Here is an 18,200-nt window from a genome sequence, read left to right as displayed (position 1 = left end):
GTATTCGAGTCTATCATCCACTGGGGGCTGCTTTGTGTTGGTGTACCACAACATGGATATGAGGGATGGAGATCCGGTACGTGTCCCTCATCTCTGATTCTGTGGGACATGGCTGGGGGGTAGCAATGAACAGCTGGAGATGTTTGGGAAGTACCATATGCCAGAACACCTTCCAGGTGCTAAAGCAGGATTACGTCTGGACCCCTTTTAGTGCTCTTGTTGTATTACACAAATTAAATAGATGCAAGGGGTCCCTGGAAGCTTTGTTGTGATTAAAGAGGCATTTCCTGAGGTCCCAGTGATACCTTGCATGGGATTGCTGGCAAACCAGTGAAATCATTTTGTGCTCTTTGAACAGTAATATTTAAAACAATTTATCCTGCAATGACATCTGGTGGTTGCTTTTCTTTGACAGGAAATTCTTGCAGAAGCATCCTAGGCAAGCCTTGCCACAGGGTAGATCTTCCTGTGGCAATAATTCACTGGGGATCTACTTTTGTGGAGAAGTGCACGTTTTAACAAGTTTCAACAGTTTTGTCAATGAACAGCCCACAGCCCCTCCTTGGAGCCAGCCGCTGCAGCCAGATTTCTTGTTGGGAATGATCTGATGGGCAAGTATCCAGCAGAGAAGCCACTGCTGCTTTGGAAAGATGTACGGGGGTCATCCTGCTGAGTTGCCACTGAATATCACTGTGCTGCAAAGGGGATCTCTGCTTAGGTGCCTCGTAAAGGCAAGGGAGCCATGCAAGACTGGCAGGAGCAAGCTGCCTTGATTGCGTCCTTCCAGACAACCTCTGACAAACCTTAAAAGACAGAGAAGGTACAAACACCCCTCAACTGTCTCTTCGCTGGAGCTGCTCACCATGGACTAACCGGAGAAAACTGATGGACCTGTTTCCCTTTCCCAGCTGCAGTGACAGCAGCTGCTCAGGCACTGGCAGTGCCCAGCACTGGTCTCATCAGGGGCATTCACCTCCTTGGTGTCACTCATATCCTCATGGCTGGAGCTGGACCTGTGGTCCTTGGATGTCTGTGCAAGTCCTTGTGGCCATCGAGGTGGACATTTCGGAGCCTGTGGCTATCGCAGGCAATCTCCTGGCCACCAGGTGGAACCCAAGCCATGCCTCTCCTCTCCAAGATGCACTGCCAGCGGCTCCTCTTGGAAACTTGCAGGCAACTCAAGGCTCCTCTTGCGTAGGTTTTATTCTGGGCTGTTGTTATGGGACAGACTGGTGATGGCTGTCCTGTTCAAGGAGGCACAGGAACAATAGCACAAGTGGGCATTGCCTAAGGGAAAGCATTCGCAGACAGCAGCAAGACATTGAGTTATAAAATTTGTTTCACAAAACAACACTGAAGAGGAAACTGAGCACACAGTGGCTGCAATGTGGAGGGAGCAATGTGAATTAATTCATAGACTTTGGTCTCTGTTAAAGTAGTGTGGGCAAGACAAGAATTAAGCCCTGGCAGCTATCAGTGCCAACCAAATATTGCATTTCTTCTTGGGGAAAAGTTCAGGAAATAGCATAAAACTGTTGAATTTGGTCTATAAAGGTTTCAGTTGTAAAGTCAGGATTCAGATATCCTGGGATGGATTTCTGTCTGATATTCCATCTGAGACCTGATACGATTGAATATTGTGTTAATTCAATTTCAAACTAAATTATTCGCTGTGCTATCTTCCCATTTGATCCTCATAGATTTTGTAACTTCCCTGGTCAATTCTGGGAAGTACTGATTGTCAATATTTGTGGGTTTTGTTTTCTACAAGATGATTTTTCCCCACCAAAATTTTAAATGAAACCTGAAAGGTTTTGTAATATATGTGTTTTTATAAAAGCTGAAACAGAATTGTGCTTCCCCTTCCTTCCCCACCTTGGCATATTAAAAACATGAAAACATCTGGTAAAAAATGGGATAGATACTCTTCAATATTTCTCCTAGATATAAGCAAGTCCTCCCTCTGAGCCGGAGCAGGATGAGGATACAAACAGCTGTTGCTGTTTATGCTCTAGGATTGTGCAGGCTCCCCCCAGAGAAGGTATATGCACAGTAGCTCATACATTTGGGACCCCTATAGCTCTGCTGCTGCTACAGCTCTTTTTTGCTTTGCTTCCCTGCCGGGACCAGCAATTATGTGCTCTCTTATTCTCCCCGCCAAGAGATGAAGCCGAGAGCCAGCCCATGAGGATCATACATGGTTAATACTCTATGCCTTGCTGACTCACACATCAAAAGAAAGTTCTTAATATTGTTTAACCAACTGTTGCTTCTCATTACTGGCACTGAAAATACATCTGTGATCTCTGCTGAAAACCCTGGCTACTCGGGATGCACTGTGGGTTCACTGCTTAGTATCAGCAAAATCTTTCTAATCTTTGTATGTTTAACTTTTGTATTCGGTCTTATTTATTTGCAGTTTTTTCTTCACACTGAAGAATCAGGATCTGAACTCATTTCTGTCATGGTTTAACATCCTAAGCATGCCTGAACATCTTTCCGCACCATTTTTAGGATGCTGTAACCCAGCTCTCCTCGCTGCCTGGTGGTCAGAGATTAGAGGACTAGGATGTTTCACTGGCAGACGGCAGGGTCTTGCTTCAACATCAAAAGCTGTGAGTTTTATTTTCTTGTGTTTCTGTTTCTTTGCTTGTTTGTTTGTTTTCTTTTAATTTTGTTCCAAAACAGACTTCTCCATTCAAATTTCTAATTACATTTCAAGGTTGAACACCTTGAAATGAAATGTTTCATTTCCAGTCTAGTTAAACCCTTTTAATTGGTCTAAAATTTAGTTCAAGAATGCTTTTGCTTTTTTGCAAGGTGTTGGTTTTATTGAACATGCCTGCCCTTCTGTCCCCTTGAAGGAAATACATGACTTGAAGCTAAATTTATTGGAAAGCACCTTGTGTGTCTGGCTCCGCATACCTTGCAGGTAGTTTCTCACACGTGGCATTTCACTTTCTGAGGTGCAACGAGACTGACAGCAGGACTAGGGCTCTGACAGCTGAGCCCTGTCACCTTACAGCAGCCTTCCCACCTCTTTCCAGGAGAGAAGGCAGAGCCAGATGTGTCACCACAAGTGGCTCCAGCCTCTCCCTGGGGAGGGTTTCAGGGATTATCGCATGTTCACTTCTGCAGCACCTTGTACTGGGCAGCAGCTTCTGAAAGAGTTGGGGCAGATGTTTCTTGGTGCCCTTCCTAAGTCAGCCCCTCTGGCACCTGTGCACCATTTCTGTCAGTGTTACTGAAATACACTGTACCATACTTTTTGCTTGTTTTCTTCCACCAACCAGCTGCACAAAGCTATGAGTGACAGACATAAGGCAATATAAATGAATATTTCATAACTGCAAAAAGATTCAGGAAGCTACAGGAAAAAGGGTTGGATATGGGATAAAATTAAAAGAATATACACAAGTCAAAGGATAACAGATCATATATAGAGATTTTCTTTTGTGTAGAAAATCACTCATCTCCACAGATATGAGTTACTGAGAGCTTCGTGCCTCTCAGTAACTGGCATCAATGTCACCATCTGCTCCATGGCATTACCACTGCACAATAGCCTTGCTGTTCTCTGCCTTGCAGAAAGGCAATGGCTTGAAAAACAATTTTTAAAAGCTACTACTTTTCAAGTGATATCCAAAAAGAAGTGAGTAAGAGTCGAATGTCTTAGCAGGAATGGTGAGAAACAATCAGAAAACCCAGATAGCCCACAAGACTGCTGCAGGAGAAAGAAAAGCCCGGAGTATCCCCAGACAATTCAGGCAATTGTTTTCTTCAATGTGGGTTGAATGTGTTTGCAGTTTTCCATGCTTATGTTGAACCAAGCTAGACTGGCTGAGCTACCTGTTGTGATTCTTCATACTCTGAAATTAGCAAGATTAGGTTTTTTGGAAAATTAAGGTTTATTTCAGCTATGCTGTGAATACAATACCTGAACTTATCTCTTGCTTGCAGAAAACCCAGGCAGCATCTTCTGTCCCTTTCTGCATCACTTTCATCACTAAAAATAATCCACAGTGCTAAGGTAAATGTAGGAGGTTTGCTGAGAAGTTATGAACAGCCCCATTGCAGTCATGGGTTTGTGACTTATGAAGACATCAAATAATTTCCATTTCCATTTTTCTAACAGAAAATCTTTCAAGTGTTTCTCCACCAGCAATTTTGGCGTCTTAGGGGAAAACCTTAAAAAGAAGGTATTTCTTCTAAGAAATACAGAGTTTACTTTGCTGCTAATATAGTCATCACTCTGTGCTGATATTGCCTAGCTAAGAAAGATGTGAGCTAGAAAATTTTAGTTTGAAAGCCAAATGTCCATTTGTTTTAAAATGAATAAAGTAAAAATGACTGTAAGGTTCCAGAACAGGAGAAAATCATGCTCAGGTCTGAACTGGCCAAGAGACAGCATCTCTATGGCCCAAAATGTTCAGCTCTAGGAGATGTGAGAAGCAAGATGAAATAACAGCCTGACTGAAAGCTCTGGAAAACAAACCAACAAACAGTAAACAAACGAAAAAACAGAAAGATGAGTCTTCTGTATCGGTGTGAGAATAAAGTGGGGAAAGAGAAGCGGATGTTGTTTTAGACGTTCAGGAATGGGTCTGTTTTTACCAGATCCCTGACCATGAACAAGTCCATCTCTATAGCCTCAGAGTTTGTTTTTGCTCTTTCTGGAAAGGAAAAGAAGATCTGAAATTCTGGGGGCTGTTTTATGATAAACGGAGAACCTTACACCTGTTTTGAAAACCTTAAAAAAAAAGGGGGGGGGGGGGGTTGTTCCCTAACTTATTAATTTAAAAAGATAAATGTATATGTATTTTTTCCTTCTAAAGAATTCTTGTCTATACAGTCAAAGAAGGAAAACATCTACTCGACAGGGTTATATTGTTGGGAGCATCTACCTACTCATACTGTAAATAATATTCCAATAGTCTGTGGAAAGTGGGAGACTTCCAGCAAGTTAGGCTGGAAAAACCTCATTAAGAAATACTTCAAAGGTTGTGGAAGCAGGAGGCATTGGGTCAGAATGGCTCAGGAAGATGTGGGAATTGAGCTGGGATAAGAAAGTGCCTTCTGTGGTGAGTTATTGACTTGAAGAAAAGAACTGCTCCCACTAGCTGTGAAATTGAGCTGATGTCTAGCCTTTAGTTCCCACTGTTTGTTTTCTAAATCTCAAAATTAGAAAATAAGAAAAAAACTCTTTTTTGTTGTTGTTGTTTTTAGTGAGAAAAAAAATACATATTTCAGTTTGAAGCAAACAAAACCATATTTGTACATCTTTTAAAGCAATGGTAATTGTTAGTCTGTTAGTATGCATGTCCACTAAAGGTGAGAAGAGCAGCTAGATTAATGGGATTACTTTTTCAGCGAGACACGCTGTATGATTTAGCTCTAATGGTAGATATTTATCTTTGTGATAGGGCAATGTTTATTAGCAGTTCAGGCAGTAATCTACCCTGTGTTGCATGGTAAATCTGGGGGTGTTGTACTTGAAAAAGAAATTGTGTTCACTGTATACTAACTCTGAATCACCGTGGCTTTATGATATCCTGTTTTCCTTCTGCCAGAACTACCATAGATTGATCAAGAAATTACAGAGTGGAAGACAAATTTTCAATGCATATATGTAATGCCAGGAGAATTTTCTTCAGATTCAGCACCACAATTTAGTACAACAGCAAAGTTCAGGGAGAAAAAAAGATTTGCTGACAGAAAAGCCTGAACTTCTCAGCAGCAGCCCAGCTAACATTTCCTGAAATGGCAATTGCACTATAAACAGACTCACTCTGTTGGCTGTAGGGCACTGTCTCATCTGGAAACACCCATTTCGCAGTGGCTGCACAATTAACAGATATTTCCCTAATAATTCACTGTCTGGAATATTTTGCTTTTTTTTTCAATAAAATTTCCTTGCCATTAAAAATTGTACAGTGAATTCCAGGATGGAAAGGACACCCTAAAACCCGTTACAGCCCTTTTGGTGTTCCTCCCTGCACCACAAGCATCTCCGTCTCGCTCTTGCTCGCCCCGCTGTGTGCACCCGGGAGGGCTGGCTGGCCAGATTTCCAGTCTGTTTGAAGCAGTGATTCAGGACAGTCTGCTCATTAACACTTAATTTCTCCTTTGGTTGCCCGAGGCTCGCTCTGGTGCGGTTCCAGCAGCGTGATGCAGCTCAGTGCCCAGCGCAGTGCTCGCCATGCAGCTGGCAGAGCAGAGCGCTACCGCCGGGTCCGGCCGATCCCAGCCCCACGCCGCAGGGCTGTCGTTGCCTGGACTTCTTCTCAACTGTTTGCCAGTGTCAAGCTGCAGCGTGGTTTCTAAAATAATGCGTTTAGTTGCAGCTTAAGGCGCATTTTGTTTTCATCTTAAGACAGTCAGGGAATAGTCGTGTATTTTTCTCTGCTATTCCTCCTGGAGAAATTCTCCGGGGAAGCTTAATAAATGGAAAGGTCAGTAGGGTTCAACCAAAGGCTGAGGCAGCACAGTTTGCAGAAAGGTGTAGTGCGTAAAGATTTTGATAGAAGACTTCTGCAGGAATTTACAAATGTTTTCAACTCTAAAAAAAGACTGTTGTTCCCCTGGCTTTTCTTTTTTTTTTTTTTTTTTTTTTTTAATTTTAAGGTGGAATCCCAGGCTCTTGGGAACCAAGTAAGATTTGCAATACAAACTGAAGACGGTTACCGATGCTTTCACTAGGGCCCCAATATCCTTACCTCTTTAAGGTAAGTTATCTTACCTCTGTAGAATGAAGTGCCAGGATACAGAGATTGATAGATACTCTTTGTTGTGCATTACAGACGGAAACAAGGAAGTATCCAAACTCTCAATGATATGTCCATGATGAATGGGAGGGTAGACATCATTCATGCCAACTCCATCCCATGATCTCTGGGTAGTCTGTGAAAGTGAACAATATTATCTATGTACCTACTAGACAAGTGACAATTTCATACTGATTCCTACACCTTAGTCATTGCCATCACAAAAGGATTTTTCTTCCTGGGGTTTCCACTGTAATAAATGGTTAATCAGAAAATCCTATAGCTCATTACCTCTCCTCAAGGGTCCTTGTCATTAAGGCTACAGAAGTCCTTGCAATGACTGTAGAGCCAATCCTTTACTTCTTAGGACTTCCTATAATGTTTGAGGAATGAGCTGAGTAGAGCCATCCAAGTTAAAATCAGACAAAAATAACAAGACTAACCCCAGGACTTCTGATCATTTTTGTCTTTTTATTTTTATTTTTTTTTTTCAGACACTTGGATTTGAGTTGGTTTGTGTGCTATCCTACCAAATGAAGTCGACCTCAAGTGAGAGAGAACACTTAAGCCCCAAGGTTATGTGTGGCTGTAACTAGATCAGATCAACAAAAAGAACTATTTTATTTTTCCTTCTTTTCTATTCTGAAGCCAACACTTTTCAGAATTTCTGGCAATCTAGAAATTACAAGATAAATTTGTTGCTTGGTAAAATTGCCACTCCAGTACAAGGAGATAAAGCTTACACTCTTCCCAGGCTTTTTCTGTTTCAGTATGTGTTGTTGTTAAGCTCAGAATTCCTTAACCTGTTAACTGTATAACATCAGATTCATTCCATGGTTAATATTTAGGCATGAAAATTCATTCATAAACCACTAAAAAAAAAAAAAGTGGCTGAAATTGCAATGCTTTCTACTCTGATATTGCTGTCCACAAAAAGTCTTCTGCAATATTATTAAAATTTTAATTAAGAGTGTACTTAACTGCCCTCTATTAATATATCAGGGGGTGATTACCAGGAAGCAGTCAGTAAATTGTAATAATTACAGAATAGCTATTAACAGCTAAAGGCTATAAAATGAAAAATAATAGAGTTTTGGGAAAGACACATTATAACAGAAAGTTGACAGAAATTAAATTATTTCTTCCACAAAAGGAAAGTGACAGGGAAAATCTGATAAGCCTCAATGTGCATGGAAGCTTATCATCACATGAGCAGTGATCTGCACTTCTCCATGTTCACAGATATGGGGCTTAATTGGAAGCCAAAGAGATATTAAGAGATATTGGAGATATTAAGATAATGGAGATATTAAGAAAAAAGGTCCGATTAAGGAAATTCGAGCTTGAGACGAGGAACATTTGGGATACTTCAGCAATGGAGGTTTTTAAGAATAAGTAAATGTTGCAATTATTCCTGGTAGCTATTCCTGATTATACTTTAGGTCAGAGAGATGAGAAATATTTGGGAGATAAATATTAGGCAAACATTGCTTATTTGTAAGATGGACTCATTCCCACCCATCTCTAGTTCAATGATTATACTTCGGTCTTGCTATATTTGTATGCTGCAGGTTGTCTATGGAACAAAAACATCAGAACTAACTGCATTTTGTAGTGCTTACTATTTAAGTGGCTTTCTTTGTTAGATTATTACACAATATATTCCCTGCCTAGCAATTTATCCATTCATTTACAATAAAAACAATAAAAAGAATCGCACCAGCTCCAAAAACACAGTGGTCACTACAGAAGAAGGTCAATACTGGTTCTAATTGAAATCTACCCCAAAGAGGTTAAGTGCTGCATTTGAAGGCAGCTTAACACACTGATAATAGAGCGAGGTTAAGTGGAATGAAAGGCCATTGAAATGCACTTAAGCAATTCAAATGAAGTGGAGTGAATATTCCTAGGAAAGCCTTCATTTTCAGTGCTGTGTGGGATACAAATTCACTGGAAGAACCCTCCCAGCTGTCATGTTAAGATAATTTGATTGTACAATCACTTTAGAACAACCAGCTCAATAAATAAATCTACAGATATCCCACAAAATGAATATAAAATCATGTGTTTATTGAATCAGGAATAAGAGAATAACTTTTAAAACCCTAGTTTTAAAATCTCTTTTCCCTCTAGTAATTCTTGGATATCACAGGAAGGTAAAAAGCTCCTTGAATAAAAGATCCACCTCTGCGAATCATTACAAGTTGTCATGTGTGCTAGCAGGATACTGGATGAAAAGTTCTTAAGAAATATAGTAGAACTGCAAATGACCCACCAGAAATTAAAATAAGTAACAAAAACAGATTTTTATTGCTTAAAACTATCTTGATGATAAACTATGATGATTCATCTTTAAGTACAGAATTGCAACACCACCTTAAATGAATTTGTCGAATGTCATTTGAACATTTCAGGAGTATTCAAATAAAAATATTTTCTCCCATAAAAGTAATAATCAATAAACCCCAAAAACCTGTGCTATTCCTTGAAAAAAGGGTAGCACCAAGAAAAGCAAAACTAATGAAAGTTGCATTGCAGTGGATCTGGACTGCTCCTTTTGCTGGGTGTGGAAGGTTCACAAGCATTAATCTGTGTTTTTTTGGACTCTCTCGCCCAGTGCCCTTGTCACTCTGGACGTGGCAGTGTGTGAAGACCCTGGTGTGTTTCGCGGGGAGGCTGGCTGGCTCCCCTGCACCCTCCCCACTGGGGTGAACCTCAGATCTGATGTTTTGTCCCTTCCCTTATGCAGCACCCTCAAGGAGCTCTGTCAGGTCACCAGTCTGCCCCAGCGTAACTCTGGTCCTGGTGACAAGCTGAATAATTCCCACTTGCCCCATTGGCAGGGTTTACTGGTTATCTATGCAAACATTCCCCAGAGCTGCCACGGCAGGGACTCGGTTACTGGCCTGGCACTAGGGGAGAGACACATGGGTGTAAGGGAAGGCATGGATGTAGGGATGGCTTCCAGGCACTCTGCGGCTGCCACAGCCATGCGGGTTTCAGATAGACTAATCCATGAATAATTCAATATATTTTACCTTGCTGCAATGAAACAGTCATTTGTTGAGTCTCCCTTGCCGAGAAATGACTTGGAGCCACTAAGCTGTCAAGCAATATTCAATTGAAGAACGGATTTGGGGGATTAGCACTGGCCAGATCAATACTGTCATATTTGAACAGCATCTGAAGTTATTGTTTGATGGCACAGAGAGCCAATTTGGGAGAATTATCTGCCTGTTAGAGTCCAGGCCGCATCTTCATCTCATTTTATGACATTTCCCCATGGTCTGGCCCTCTGTGGAAACAAATCATTATCCTGGGAGCTTGTTTATGGTATTTTTCTCACAGTATGAACTCACAAGGCTGAAATTCATTCCCAGAGAGTTTATGAATGTTATGAGAGTTGATTACTTAAACTCACCTAGACAAAAAAATTCAAAGAAGGCGAAACTGTGCAACTGACATCCTTATTTCTACTTCTAAAGAATTGCTGGAAAACTCTTCTTCAAGACTGTAGTCTTTATTCTTCCTTCTTTTTCCTCTTCCTTATCTCTATAATTAGCTGCAGTTTGGGGACGGAAGCTGATGTTAAATGATACGTGTAATGACAAGTGGTAACAATGATTTTTTTTATTTTTTTTTTTATTTTTATATGAAAATCCATTTTATACTGCAGGTTAAGAAATTACTAAAGCCCCACCATTTATAGGGATGTGCACAGTGCTTGTCACTTAGGAATATATTGAAAAAATGGACCTATGTCCAGAACATTAGTCCCAAACCCCCCTGCTCCTTTCTGGGTGGGAAGGAGTTATCAGCAGCAAGGCAGCTCCTCTGCCAGCAGGAAGCACTGTGAGAGGTTTCTGGATCTGTGCATGTGCAGTGAAACCTTCATTCTGTGAAACACGACTGTGGGCACGTGTGGATAAATGTTGCAAGCCAAAGGCATCTGAGATGCTGTAGCACATCCTCTGGCATACCTCACTAGGAAAATCTACATGCCTGCCTATTGGCCTTGAAGATTGCAAGTTGCTCTGCTACTATGCTGATGAGAGCTGTAGTGAAGGGGGACATTTGAAATGAGCCCCATTTCCTTCTGATTGCACAAATGTGCTATTTCACAAATGCCTCCTACAAAATGGCCCCATTTTGAAATACTGGATGATGAGCTGTCTGCTAAATGGCCCAAATAGCAGCTATGTATCCTGCCAAGCAATTGACAACTTTGAAACACATCCCACGAACCATAGCAGGGCAGGCACCTTGCTCCATCAAAAAGATCATGGCCATGAAGGAGCAGCTGGCTCATAGTGCTAACCAGGCTCCTAGGCATAGTCCTCGCTGTGCTACCCTCTTCAGGTTGTTATCAGCCCTTCTGGACACTGCAACATGTCCTTGCATTGCTCCTCCGTGTAGTTTAAATTGTCCCAAGGTGGTAGAATTGAAGTTGTGCCCCAACACCTAAGTAGAACATCACTTTGCTCCAGACAAAATTAAAGAGACCTTGATGAAAGAGAAATGTTTTGCATTGTTCCTGTCTTCTGAGTAGAAAGACAGTTTCTCTTTTTATTTTTATTTTTTTGGGGAGCACCAATTGGGGTGGGAAGGTAAGACTTACATTCTTGGAGATCATTAAGAAAGCATATTCACAATGTTTATATGCACAGAAGCTGCAGAACTCTCTGCTTCTGGGTTGTGAAGTGTACAGCCTCATGCTGGGTGGCTCATTCAGAGAAACTCATGTCCGAGCAATGGGATTTCCAAGCCTTAGTTTTATGGCTACAGAAAGATTATCTTCTGTTTATAACACAATCTCCACCAGAGGGAGAAATTTGCTGAACAGCAATGGTCCTTATTTGTAAGATTGTATGAGATTGAGGCACAGATCCCAAGAGTACTTTCTGCAATAAGAAACTAGTAAAACTTTTAGGCAAAATGCATGCAAAGATTTAATTTCTCAAAAGCTCTCATATTTCCTTTTAGGATTATATATATTTATATTTATATTTATATTTATATATTCTATTTATCTGTCTAGCAAATAGCATCTACCCAGCCAGGTCACACCATGGTCTGTCTAGGCTGTGATGATCCTGCCTCTGCCCATGGCCTGACCTGCCCCTGGAGAGGACAGCATGGGAAACCTGCTTTGGGGAACATATTATGATGTCTATACATGCAGCACAATTTTTATTTATTTATTTATTCTTCTCCAGAAAACTTGGGAAATCCTTTCTTTACAAAAAGCTGAGGAACCACTACATTACCCAGGCTGAGATGGCATTTTGCTGACAATTACAGACACTTGTTTTGCCTTTTCAGAGACAAACAGTGTCAAGAAAGGAAAGAAATGAATGTTGTTTCTAACTGAGTTTAAAGGCATTAACTACCTCTATTTCTCTACCATGGCAGAAGGTTATTACTATCTTGTAGACAGTACTGAATTTCTAATAGGTCGGTTCTCTTTACTGCCTATTTTCTTCTTGTCTTTAAATAATAACATCAGTGCCCTTTTTAGAATTCGACCACTTTGCCATTAAGTAGCAAACAAACTACTTCTGCTCTGGGCATGCTGATCTGCATTTCCAAGACATTTTGATAATAAACACTACATGTATTCTTCTGTCAAAGCTATTAAATCATGGAAGGAATCTACAGAAAAACAAGCAAGTGAGAGATGCGTGCTCAGAAGGTGAGGAAAAGGTCAGCTCTGAAGGAAGAAGGGTTCAAATATTATTTTTTAGCATTGATGGATCAGCACCTTCAGTCCTTAGCTCCATTTTCTCTGGTGTCAAAAGAAATAAATTGATCATTTTAATCCCCTCAGGTTTATAGCATGATTTACACACACAGACACAAACATACACAAATACATCAGGCAAGGCTGATGGGAGATGAATATCAATGTTGGTATAGCAAATTTATTTAATATACTTTGTATGGCAGGTGTTATTTGATTTCTAGGAACACCTGAAAAAGAGAAGCTGTGCAGATGTCAGGCAAACACAGAAAAAAAAGGTTAATCTGGAATGGATGGCTTCAGAGCAGTCAGACACTGCACTACTGCAGATTTCAGCAACTGGAGCAGCAGCAAAAGGCTGCAGCAGGGCATCCAGCCATCCTCGTGCCCCCAGAGTTTAAACAGAGCTTTCTCTGCATTTCTTCCCTACCCTGCTGAGAAGATGGGTATCCTGCACTGAGACATGAGAGTATGGATTCAAGTTATGTTGGTAGGATGTTAGTAAGATTTCTATTTTGGCCGAGAGAATTAAAAGATAGTAGCAAAGGGAAATCAGGACATGAGCAAGGATTGGAGAGGAAGGAGGTGCTCTAAGGGAGCCAAATGATGTTGGAGGCACATAGCATAGGTAGAGAGAGGTGGAAGGAAGATGTAATGACATTCTTTTTGCAGATGTGAGAGCCCCTTAGTTTCCTGTAATATTTCTGGTTACCTGTGGGTAGTGAAAAAACAAATTCCCTTCCTCTTCAACACACACACACAGAAAATCAGGGATGCCTTCTGCCTTAACACCTCTATATCACAACTTTCGTAGCTTTCATAGCAAATCAATAGTGTTTTTGTCAAATACTGTAAAACTGAGATTTTCATCTTTATGACTGGTTGCCTACTCTTCTTCAGTGAGAAGGTTGTGATTTCTGATGCTTTAGTTTAGGCAGTTTACCCAGGATTAATTTTTCACCTGATTATGTCGTTCTTCTTCCACCACTCACTTTCCCATCCTTACGTATTTATTAGTCCTGAATGCATATCTGTAAGGGGACATAATCAATATTTTGTGCAGCACTCTTCATTCTGGTGACTGTTTCTGCCTCTTTTGTATGTCCTATCCTGTTGCTAACATTTTCAGAATGCAGTTAAGTCAGTTGTGATTATTCATAAAGACAGTCCTGTTTGGCTTTGATTTTTGTTTTTGTTGGTTCTGCTATAATAAGGAGATAAATAGATTCACTTGAAGTACTTGTCACTGAGAAAGCAGAAGTAATCAGCTCCTGAATATACTTATAGGAAAAAACAAATCAAAGTCAGGTCTGCAGAAGTTTGGTTATTTATCACTTTCTTTTTGCTGGGCTTCTCTTGCTTTTTCTTTCTCTTTCTAGAAACCTGCATCCTGAACTATACATAGATTACAAAAGAGTCTTAAATATAATCCTGACTTTTAAGTGAGCAAGCATCTTGAAACATGTGCAAGTATATTTTTTTGAATTTGACTTTTATTTTCCTGCTGTATTAGAGTTATTATGATAATAAGTGCTTACAAAAATGGGAACAGCTCTGCTGAAAAGTATATAGATATCAGGTATTAATGCGTTTCATTGTTTAAGCTAAATTTCCAAATAAAACTACTTGAATATATAACTAAATACGCAATATATATATTATATATATGTATATACATTTTAATGATTTGGTTTGCATGTGTGTAAAGCAGTAGTAAATTAGATGTCACTGATTTTTTAATTTACTTTAAACTGTCTAACTTTATCTTTGCAAAAATGATTACATTTTCCCGTTCTAAGCTGCAGCAGTTTCATTACTGAAGGTATGTTTCTGAACTATCACACTCTATCAGCAAAATTAGGAGATAATTTTTATCTATAGCTCATTTAGTCATTTAAAAATTATTCCAAACAATCCCATTTTTGTCATTATGTAATCACATGTAGTTCTTAAAAGTTCCTCTTTATACTTTAGGGCATTTTCAGCATACCAGGGAAACAAATAACGCAATCTAGGGAAGCAAAGAGGCAGCTGGGAACCATAAACATTGTATTCTTATAGTAGTTGAATTACTGACCCGGTTTCCAGCCCTAGGCAAGTCACAGAAGTTTTTACATTTCATTTGTCATTATTAATGGCATTTGTTTGTCATATAAGGGAGAATAAAGGAGGAAAAATTGTTTTTACTTGCTCTTTGGAAAAATTTCAAAGCTATCTCCGTTTTCTGTATTTGCTTGTGTTTGGTGGGTATGTATCCTCACCAGAATTTCACTGAATGTTAGCTACCTTCTGAAATAATTTTCAGACATTGAGAAGAAATGTCTCTGCTACCACATTAATACTTTAGGATCTGGTTTTATTTAAAACAAAGACTATCTGAATGTTACCTTGAGAAAACACATGTATATGTGTGGGTACTCGCTCCTGGGTAGGTGCTCGCTCAGCATGATGGCACATCCAGGTCAGGCTCAAAGCTCTGCTCTGACAGCTCTGGATCAGATGTCTCAATCTGCTCACCACAGAAGGAGTTGGAGTGCCAGACTTTTGGCTACTGTGGAATTAATTTCAAAAATGTGTAGGAACGGGGATTTGAATATGATCTCTCATAAGCTTGGGGTAATACCCAGAGCACTGGGCTGTTGACTGTTCTTGGAAAGGAACAAAGTACTTCAATGTGCTTCTTGGAACCCCACCCTGAAACAGAGAAATCTTCACCCAATAATTATTTGAAATGAGTGCATTCCCATGAAAGGTTTTGAGTACAGCAACTTGACATTTTCTGATAACCGTTCTCTTTCTACTGAGAAAAATACGGATTGAATAAATTACCTACTGAAGTCTAATGCATTGTGTCTTCCCTTCCCTTCCCTTCCCTTCCCTTCCCTTCCCTTCCCTTCCCTTCCCTTCCCTTCCCTTCCCTTCCCTTCCCTTCCCTTCCCTTCCCTTCCCTTCCCTTCCCTTCCCTTCCCTTCCCTTCCCTTCCCTTCCCTTCCCTTCCCTTCCCTTCCCTTCCCTTCCCTTCCCTTCCCTTCCCTTCCCTTCCCTTCCCTTCCCTTCCCTTCCCTTCCCTTCCCTTCCCTTCCCTTCCCTTCCCTTCCCTTCCCTTCCCTTCTCCTCACTACTTTGGGATACTATGATATACTATCCCCAGCTATTTCCTATAGAGAACTGCAAAACTATTCCAAAATTTTCAGCCAGGATCCCACTGAGCTGGAAAAATCTATTAAGGGGGAAAGTATTTGTATTTACATGACTTCAAGCAACATCAGAGAGTATTGCTTTTCTTTCCCATACTTAATAGGTTTAAGACTGCAATCTCAAGTAGTAGATATTGTGAGCTCTGCAAAAACTGTGCTTCAAACATTATTTACAAAATCCTCAGAACTCTAGTTATGTTCAATAAAAGCTGGGCAGATAAATCCCCAGAAAACTTCATACGTCAGTCATCTCATGCACTTGAAAATGTAATAGAAATGCAGACAGTAAATAAAAGGCGTTTGGTTTCAAACAACACCAATATCTTAACCGTTTTAGAGTCATATAATAGCTTTAAAACAAGTGTCAGAACTATGAGACAGTTTGTCTTTCTAAATATAGACTAATATTCCTTGCAATATTGTTGAAGTTATCTTATATTTATTTTTTTTCATTTATGGAGGGCTTAGAACTAGGATAATCCATGCAAAAGAAAATATATAGTTTCATATCTACCCTTCATAGAGAGGTTGTCCCTCTATGTAGACACGTATAAGTGCACACATATAAAAGTTCCTAATAGATCTTGTTAACAATTTAACAGGTTATCTCTGAATCGAGACTTGCCTTTCCTGCCCTCTCTTATGTGCGTAATTGAGGCCCTGCCTCACAGCTTCTCTGTTTTGCATGAAAATGAAGTGTCTGATGCTGCACCCCTTCAAAGCTTGTCTGCTCCGTATGTAAATGTGATCTTGCCTACCTAAAGTCTCCGGATCCTATTTGCGAAGGTGGCTGTGGAACTTTTCAGATGTCAGATGCACACATAATCGATCTGAGTAAAGAAAATGGATGGTTATTAGAATTTGTCAGCACTTTGGGTTCACTGGAAACACTAATGCTTAAAGACCTGTTTTCTTTCTGAATTAGGAGGAATTGATGAAATCTTGAAATCTTTTGCTGAGTGAAAAACGTCTAAAAATCCATTCATTTTTATTAAATAATATATTTTTTCTATATATTACTAAAATGTATCAAATTAGGAATATTCCAAGCCCATCACTGGGTTACTGACAACACCTATTCCCTGGGTTATACTTTCAGTGATGCTCTTGTCTTCTTGATCAAATGAGAAACACTCTGACAGACTTTGTGTTACTTTTCTGGTTCAGTCTCTACTCAGAAGTGTAGTTAAAACTTATTTTAAAAGGTAAAGGAATATATAAATGTCATGTTATGTCAGTCTGTATTTCACACTGTATCTTGACATGTTCCTAACAAAGCCTATCAAGCAGTATTTATGACAGACCTCAAAATAATATAGAAATATTCAAACTAATATAAATGAAAAAGCACAAAGAATATTTTCATATTAAAACTTTATTTTGACATTTCCAAAGCAGATTACATTTTACTTTCAGATTTTTTCTCAAGGGGATGAGTTTCATCAAAATCAGCAGAATCTTGTAAGGTGCAAACCCCTGGGTTTTCATCATAACATAACTTCACCCAAAAAACCGGTTTTAAACAAAAGCTTATAACTAAACTTGATTCTTAACAAGGATTTCATTATTTAACTTCTACATGGCCATTTGTGAGCTTAAGATGGAGCAACTAGTGGCAGGGCCAATTAGTTCAACATGAATTGTCTGAGGACAGGATCAGGAGCAAAGGAGTTTGAAAGCTGCCATGAAGTTTTGGCAAGAGAACAGCAAAGGAAGACAAAGCAGGTAAAAAGGAAATGTCTCCATGCACTGAAAAGGATGAAGTATTACCACTGATTAATCCAGTTGTGCTCAGGAGTGGCACAGACATGCAGCAATCCATAGCAACACGCTCTCCAGCAATGTGCACTTGTATTCACCGCGGTGTGAGGTTGGTGTTATTCACCAGAAAGGGTCAGGGATACCCTTCTGTGCCCAGTCAGCTCTCACCGCAGTCCCACTGAAGCTAGAAATGGAAACAGCTTTGATGGGCTGCAGCATGGGCCCCATATCTGAGGACTCTTCTCCAGGGGTCTCCTGTTCCTTACTGTCCTGCTGCAACTCTTCAGGTTCATTTGGTGGAGCTGTCTGAGGTGGCTTTGTTGCTCTCTAGCTTGAGAGTTCCAGCATAAAGTAGAGCACATCTGAACCTAATAGCAAGTGAAAGTGGAAAATTAGAAACTTTTTTTTTTTTTCCCCCCAGCTAACTTGGTAAACATCTATTCACCAATATTAATGTATGTACTATGAGAAAACAACATGGTTTCAAAAGCAGCCTTTGGCTGCTCAGTTCTTAGGGTTTGTCTATTTTTTTGTTTGGTTGTTTGTTTGGTTGTTTTTTTATTCTTCTCGTTAGGAAGTGCTTTCACATGTTTCCGCAATATTTAACCTTTTATCCCTCAGATTTGGGCACTCTTTGCAGTGAAATGCAGCATTATTCAAATCACCTTTTTCCTTTAAAAAGCATATTTAATTTTCAGTCTGGGCTTTTGGGCCCACTTATGGTTGACTTCATATCTT

The 18,200-nt window shown here is 39.9% G+C and overlaps 1 long non-coding RNA gene across 1 annotated transcript; it reads left to right on the top strand.

Moving 5' to 3' along the window:
• The first annotated feature begins 1,952 nt into the window (after window positions 1–1,952).
• On the top strand, window positions 1,953–7,394 carry LOC136786399 (uncharacterized). Its single transcript, XR_010824948.1, has 3 exons — window positions 1,953–2,615; window positions 6,625–6,725; window positions 7,259–7,394. It is a non-coding gene; the product is annotated as an uncharacterized lncRNA (long non-coding RNA).
• The last annotated feature ends 10,806 nt before the right edge of the window (window positions 7,395–18,200 follow it).

This window comes from Anser cygnoides, chromosome 14 (genome assembly GCF_040182565.1).
Source record: "Anser cygnoides isolate HZ-2024a breed goose chromosome 14, Taihu_goose_T2T_genome, whole genome shotgun sequence".
NCBI lineage: Eukaryota > Metazoa > Chordata > Aves > Anseriformes > Anatidae > Anser > Anser cygnoides.
This window is presented reverse-complemented; position numbering and strand designations above follow the sequence as displayed.